General features: G+C 38.6%; 1 non-coding gene across 1 annotated transcript; it reads right to left on the bottom strand.

The window, feature by feature from the left end:
* Positions 1-6,648: 6,648 nt before the first annotated feature.
* Positions 6,649-6,755, bottom strand: LOC122150431. Its single transcript, XR_006163660.1, has one exon. It is a non-coding gene; the product is annotated as a U6 spliceosomal RNA (small nuclear RNA).
* Positions 6,756-6,965: the final 210 nt, after the last annotated feature.

The raw sequence follows: 6,965 nt of genomic DNA, 5'->3' as shown, positions 1-6,965 counted from the left end.
CCTTCCGAGGAGTGGCTGGTGGGTTTGAACCGCCAGCCGTCTGGTTAGCAGGCAAGTGTCTTAGCCACTATGCTACCAGAGCTCCCCCTAGTCACCCTTTAATTAATCTAGTTTGTAAGTTCAAATTGTCTTATCAGTTTTCACATACATCATGGAAGAAAGAATATGTGGAAACTCTTCAGTTTGTACACAGTAAAGTACTAAATAATGGTAGGTGACACTATTATTTCTCAACTTGGATGCACCCACATTATTTTGAACTTGGGTCAAAGTATAAGCATGACACAGAGATGTTGTATGTATATCTGTCTCCTCCTAACCCAAATACCCTCATCCCATCAGTCTGTAATGTCTCTAAGAGCCTAGAAACTTACATTTGTTTTATTTTGTTTCTCAAAGAGTTGTCTTGTATTGGGTTCTGCACCTTGGTTGTTAATACTTCCTAAGTATTGGACACCTATCATTTGTTCATCAATTATTTATTCAACAAATATGTATTAAACAGCATTCCATGTACTGGGAATACAGCCATAAGCAATATCAGGTAATGCCTTTGTAGAGCTTTGTTCAAGTGGAACGGTGTTGTTAGGTGTTATCAAGTCATCTCCAACTCATGACAACATTATGTATAACAGAACAAAATGCTGCCCTGTCCTGCACCATCTTCATGATCATTGGCTTGTTTGAGTCGATTGTTGAGTCCATCATTGAGGCTACTGTGTAGTGCCTTCCAACCTAGGGGGCTCATCTGCTAACACTATATCAGACAATATTCTGTTTTAACCCACAAGGTTTTTAATTGGCTAGTTTTTGGAAGTAGATTGCCAGACCTTTCTTCCTAGTCTGCCTTGGCCTAAAAAGTCCACTGAAACCTGTCCACCAAAGGTGACCCTGATGGTATTTGAAATACCAGTGGCATGGCTTCCAACATCATAGCAACACACAAGTCATCAGAATACCACAAAGTGACAAACAAATGGGGGAGTAGAAAGAAGTTAATGTATAAATCAATAAAGAGTGCTCAATAAAATATAAATCAATACAGAGTACTCAGCAATAACTGGCCAATCTACTTCCATAAAGATTTACCACCTCAGAAAGGGGGTTGCTATGAATCAGACTCAACTCGATGGCAGTGAGTTTGGTTTTAGTTTTATATGAAGAAGAATAAAATTTGGGATAGAGGTGGAGAAGCAATTTAAGTAGTTGGGGTCACAAAACACCTCTTTTAAGAAGCAACACTTAGTATAAAGCTGCATGCAGTGCAGAAGCAATTCACGAGGGCAGCTAAGTGAAGAGCATTCCATGTAAAAAGAGCAGCAAGTAGAGTGGCCTGATAAAAGTATGTTTGGTGTGTTTAGAGAACATCAAGCTGGTCATCATGGAAGGAGTAAAGGAGAAGACTGTGTGAAGTGAGTTCTATGAAGTACAAGTAGTCTCCAACTTCCTGCATATTCAAGTTACAATAAAACACACTTAGGACCTGTTTTTTGTTTGTTTGTGTACATCTTATCATTAGTAATATGTACTACATAAAACATTGCAGCATGTAATTTTCTCGTGCTATCATTCTCAGATGTTCCCTCATAGATGTTCAAAGATGGGATTTATAAAGATACTGATAATAAAAGGCAATAATAATGAAACTAAAAAAAAAAAAAAAGATGAATTCCACTTACATCAGAACTGACTTACAAGAGTCATTAAAACAGAACCCCATCATAAGTCGGAAGTCGGGGAATATGTGTATGTAGGGATCACATAAAGCTTGCATACATAATAAGGACTTCTCACAAATTGGGTAAGAAGTTCTGGTGGTGTAGTGGAAAAGACACTTGACTGGTAACCAGAAGGTCAGTGGTTCAAACCCAACAGCTGCTTCGCATAAGTAAGACTAGGTGATCTACATCCATAAAGATTTACAGCCTCAGAAACCCAATGGGGGTCTCTATGAGTTGGAAATGACTTGATGGCAGTGAGAATTTATTTTTTAAGGGAAAGGAAGAATACCATGTTCCAATGGAGTTGGAAAGAGAGAAGTTTTATGTTCTGCTCATCTTCTCTGGAGAATAAGAATAAAGTAGAATGATTATGAGCCCACAACTTCATTAGAAGCCTCTTCCTAAAGTATCATTGAACCCCCCCCAATCCCTTCAAGATCAAAGCCCAACATTGTCATTTGACAGTTATGACCTGAAGAAATTCTTGGATTCTATGTGGTGCAAACCCAAACCAAACCAAACATAGTGTCATTGTTTTGGTTACCTTGTACTGCTTGAACACAAAATACCACAGGTGGAAGGATCTAATAACAGGAGTTTATTCTCTTACAGTTTGGGAGGCAAGAAATCTGAGATCAAAGTGCCAAGCTCTAGGGGCTGGGTGAAAGCCCCTCACCTTGGGCTTCAGCTCTGTCTCTTGCTCCTGGCCCACTGAAACTGGAGGCTTTCCTCACGCAGGCAGCTGCTGGCTGCTGAGGCTGACAAATCCAAAGTCAAAAAGTAAAAAGGCACAGTCCCAAATTACCAAACCTCACAGCAGGCCACTGATTCAAGTCCATTAACAGTCGCAAGATCAGCAGACAACATGGCAGGCTGCTGAACAATGGCTTGGCTACACACAGAGTTCAAATGTGCCAAAAGCTGCAGACCTTTCTCAGCATTTCTCCTTATATACTGGAAGTAGATGACATCCCTAAGGCAGATACTCAGCTGCTCCAGTAGATTTCATCATGGAGTTGATTACCAATCTCACCACAGGGAATAACTATATCCAACTGCCCAGCCACTCCAAACCAGGCCCAGCCAACCTGACTCATAACAACTACCACAGCCACTGAGTCAATTCTGACTCACAGCAACCCTATAGGATAGAGTAGAATTGTCCCATTGGGTTTCCAACACTGTAAATCTTTACAGAAACAGACACCCTCATTTTTCTCCCATGTAGTAGCTGGTGGGTTCAAACCACCAACCTTTTGGTTAGCAACCAAATGCTTTAACCATTGTACCACCCAAGCTCCTTCCATGTGGTTCAGGATCAGAAAAATATCCAGCAGCCAAAAGTAACTTGAAAATTCATTCAAATATTTATTTAAAGAATTGCAAGAGAGATGAAATGTATGATTCAATCAGGACTGCTTAGAACCCTTCTCTTCTCCTCTCCTATTTTCTCACACTCTGCCACAGCTACACTATAGTTTCTCTTTTTATTCTGTTCCCTCAGTTTTCTCCCCCAAGATCTCGCACACACCCTAAACTGGCAAACTTAACTCTTCCTTCCTTCCCTCAACCATATCATAATGCACTGCTGTCAAGTCAGATCTGACTCATAATGACCCCTCCTTGGGTTTCCAAGGCAATATCACTATGGAAGTAGATTGCCCAACCTTCCTTCCAAGGAGTGGCTGGTTGGTTTGAACCACCAGCCTTCTGGTTAGCAGTCAAATGCCTTAGGCACTACGCCACCAGAGCTGCCAGCCATATCATACTGTCTCCCAATGAGAGGAATCCTAGGTACTTCTGTTTCACCTGCCAGCAGTGACAATCTAGAATGGCCAACATGATGCAGAATATCCCCACACCTATTCTTCCATTTTCCAGAACTTGCCAGAACTTCCAGTTCTTCTCTTGTTCCAATGGCTTTTCTCACGAGAATATATTGTAGATAATTTCTAGTATAGAAAATCATCCATTTTGTTACACAAATGAGAAAAGATCATGGTCACAATGAAGATGGCATGTGTATGTGCTTTCAATATAGTAGTTTGTCATGGATGGATGAAAAACAACATGCGTATCAATACGTGTCAAAGTCAATGCAATATATCTGCACATAAACTATCTCATTCAATTTCCACAGATTTGAAAATCTAGGCTCGTTGTCAACAACACCCAGCTACCATTTTCAGAGCCAAGCTTTGAAGCCATGTTTGCTGATGCCTAATCAAGTCCTCTTTGCATTTTAGCTACTAATTTGAAATCTAGTGTTCAATCAAGTATGACAAAAGACCAGATTAGCAGTCTTCAGCATACAATCAGACACTGAAATCTGATGGCCAGTTTTCCCCTCCTTAAGGTAGAATTTAAGAAAGGAGTTGATTTTTTACTATCTGCTTTGTGGATCCTTCATTTCACATAGTTTATCAGTTTGTTTTGGACTTTTGTTGTTGTTGTTGTTGTTGTTCTTTGAATAGACAAAGCACATGATGTGACAAAGGATTAAAATAAAAAAAGGCTAAAGTTAAAAGTAAGATTCTTTCCCCAGAACCTGGTTATAAATCTCTTACCTAAGTATTTTTACAGAAATATTTTGTGCATTTAAAAACAATAGATTGATGTGCCAATGATAGACTACTAAATTATTATCTACCTTGATGTTTCACATATCATGGCTCTTATTACATATTAGCACATAAAGAGCTTTCTTATTATTTATTCAGAGCTAAATATTGTTCCATTGTAGATGTGCTCCTATTTATTTAACCAGTTCCCTAATTGTGGGATGACATCAAGAACATATTCATGAAAAAAGCAAAAGGTCATTAAAAAGACAGGAAAGAAAGAAAAGACACATACACACACACACACACACACACAAAGGATGTCAAAAGAGACTCTGAAACTTTCCCTTCATGTAGAGTAGCTAAACCAAATGGAAGAAATGACAAAATAAAAGAACTGAACAGAAGATTTCAAAGAGCAGCTTGAGCAGACAAAGTCAATTATTATAACAAAATGTGCAAAAATTTAGAGGTAGAAAACCAAAGGTGAAGAACATGCTCCGTATTTCTCAAGCTGAAAGAACTGAGGAAAAAATATAAGCCACAAGTTGCAATATTGAAAGATTCTATGAGCAAAATATTGAATGATGCAGGAAGCATCAAATGAAGATGGAAGGAATACACAGAGTCACTGTACCAAAAAGAACTGGTCAATGATCATCCATTTCAGGAGGTGGCATATGATCAAGAACCAATGATATTAAAAGAAGAAGTGAAGCTATAGTGAAGGAATTGGCAAAGAACAAGATTCCAGGAATTGAATACCCATTGAGATGTTTCAACAAAAGGATGCCCCACTGGAGACACTCACTTGGCTATGCCAAGAGATTTGGAAGAGAGCTACCTGGCCAACTGACTGGAAAAGATCCACATTTGTACCCATTCCAAAGAAAAGCTACCTCACAGAATGTGGAAATTATCAAACAATATCATTAATATCACACACAAGTAAAATCTTGCTGAAGATAATTCAAAAATGGTTGCAGCAGTATATTGACAGAGAACTTCCAGAAATGCAAGCTGAATTCAGAAGAAGATGTGGAACAAGGGATATCATTGCTGATGTCAGATGGACCTTGTCTGAAAGCAAAGAATACCAGAAAGATGTCTACTTGTGCTTTATTGACTATGCAAAAGCATTCAATTGTGTGGATCATAACAAATTATAGATAACATTGAGAAGAATAGGAATTCCAAAACACTTGATTGTGCTCATTAAGAACCTATACATAGACCAGAAGGCTGTCATTTCAACAGAATAAAGTGATACTGCATGGTTTAAAATCAAGAAGGGAGTGCATCAGGGTTGTATACTTTCACCATACCTATTCAATCTGTATGCTGAACAAATAATCTGAGAAGCTGACTATATGAATGTGGCATCAGGATTGGAGGAAGACTCATTAACAACCTGAGATATGCAGACAACACAACTTTGCTTGCTGAAAGTGAGGATGACTTGAAGCACTTACTGGTGAAGATTAAAGACTTTAGTCTGCAGTGTGGATTACACCTTAACATAAAGAAAACAAAAATCCTCACAACTGGACCAATAAGCAGAATCACAATAAATGGAGAAAAGATTGAAGCTATTAAAGATTTCATATTACTTAGTTCCACAATCAACACCAATGGAAGCAATAGTCAAGACATCAAAAAACGTATTGCATTGGGCAAATCTGCTGCAAAGGACATCTTTCAAGTGCTGAAGAGCAAAGATGTCCCCTTGAGGACTAAGGTGTGCCTGACACAGGCCATGGTATTTTCAGTTGCCTCACATACATGTGACAACTGGACAAGGAATAAGGAAGACTGAAGAAGGGTTGATGCTTTTGAGTTGTGGTGTTGCAGAAAAATGCTAAGAGTACCATGGACTGCTAAAAGAACTAACAAATCTGTCCTGGAAGAAGTGCATCAGGGATGCTCCTTGAAAGTGAAAATGGTGAGACTTCTTTTCACTTACTTTGGTCATGTTGTGAGAAGGGACCATTCCCTGGAGAAGGATATCATGCTTGGTAAAGTGGAGGGTCAGCGAAAATGAGGAAGGCCCTCAATGAGATGGATTGACATGGTGGCTGCAACAATGGACTCAGGTATGCCAAGGATTGTGAGGCTGGCACAGGACAGAGCAGTGTTTCATTCTGTTGTATATAGGGTCGCTATGAGTCGGAGCTGACTTAATGGAACCTAACAACAACAACTATGGATGAACACATACACATTTTTGCTGTTGCAAATCCTACTGCCATCTTTAACTTCACATCATTTCTCACATATGCAACTATATCTAACATATATCAAATAATTCTACCTAATGTGGACTTCCTGTATGAAAGATGCATTTTTCTTCTTCTTTTTTATTTTTGGTAAATATGGAATGCTTCATGAATTTGTGTGTCATCGTTGAGCATAGGCTATGATGATCTTCTCTGTATTGTTCCAATTTTAATATATGTGGTGCCAATGTCAGCATTCAAAGATACATTTTAATGTTTGTAAATATTGCTAAATTGACCTCTATAAGAACTGTAACAATTTACACTGAAATCAAAAAAGTATGAGCTGACAACACGTTTGTCTTGTATCAATAATCTCCTCACTCTAGGAGACTGAATTGTCTTCTTAGCCATGCTTACAAGAAGTACACTATTTCACTTAGCATGCTTTAAAAAAAAAAAAAAAA

This window comes from Orycteropus afer, unplaced genomic scaffold (genome assembly GCF_000298275.1).
Source record: "Orycteropus afer afer isolate SDZICR_OR568_19922 unplaced genomic scaffold, OryAfe1.0 scaffold00139, whole genome shotgun sequence".
Taxonomy (NCBI): domain Eukaryota; kingdom Metazoa; phylum Chordata; class Mammalia; order Tubulidentata; family Orycteropodidae; genus Orycteropus; species Orycteropus afer.
The sequence above is the reverse complement of the archived record's forward strand: the minus strand, read 5'-3'. Positions and strand labels throughout refer to the sequence as shown.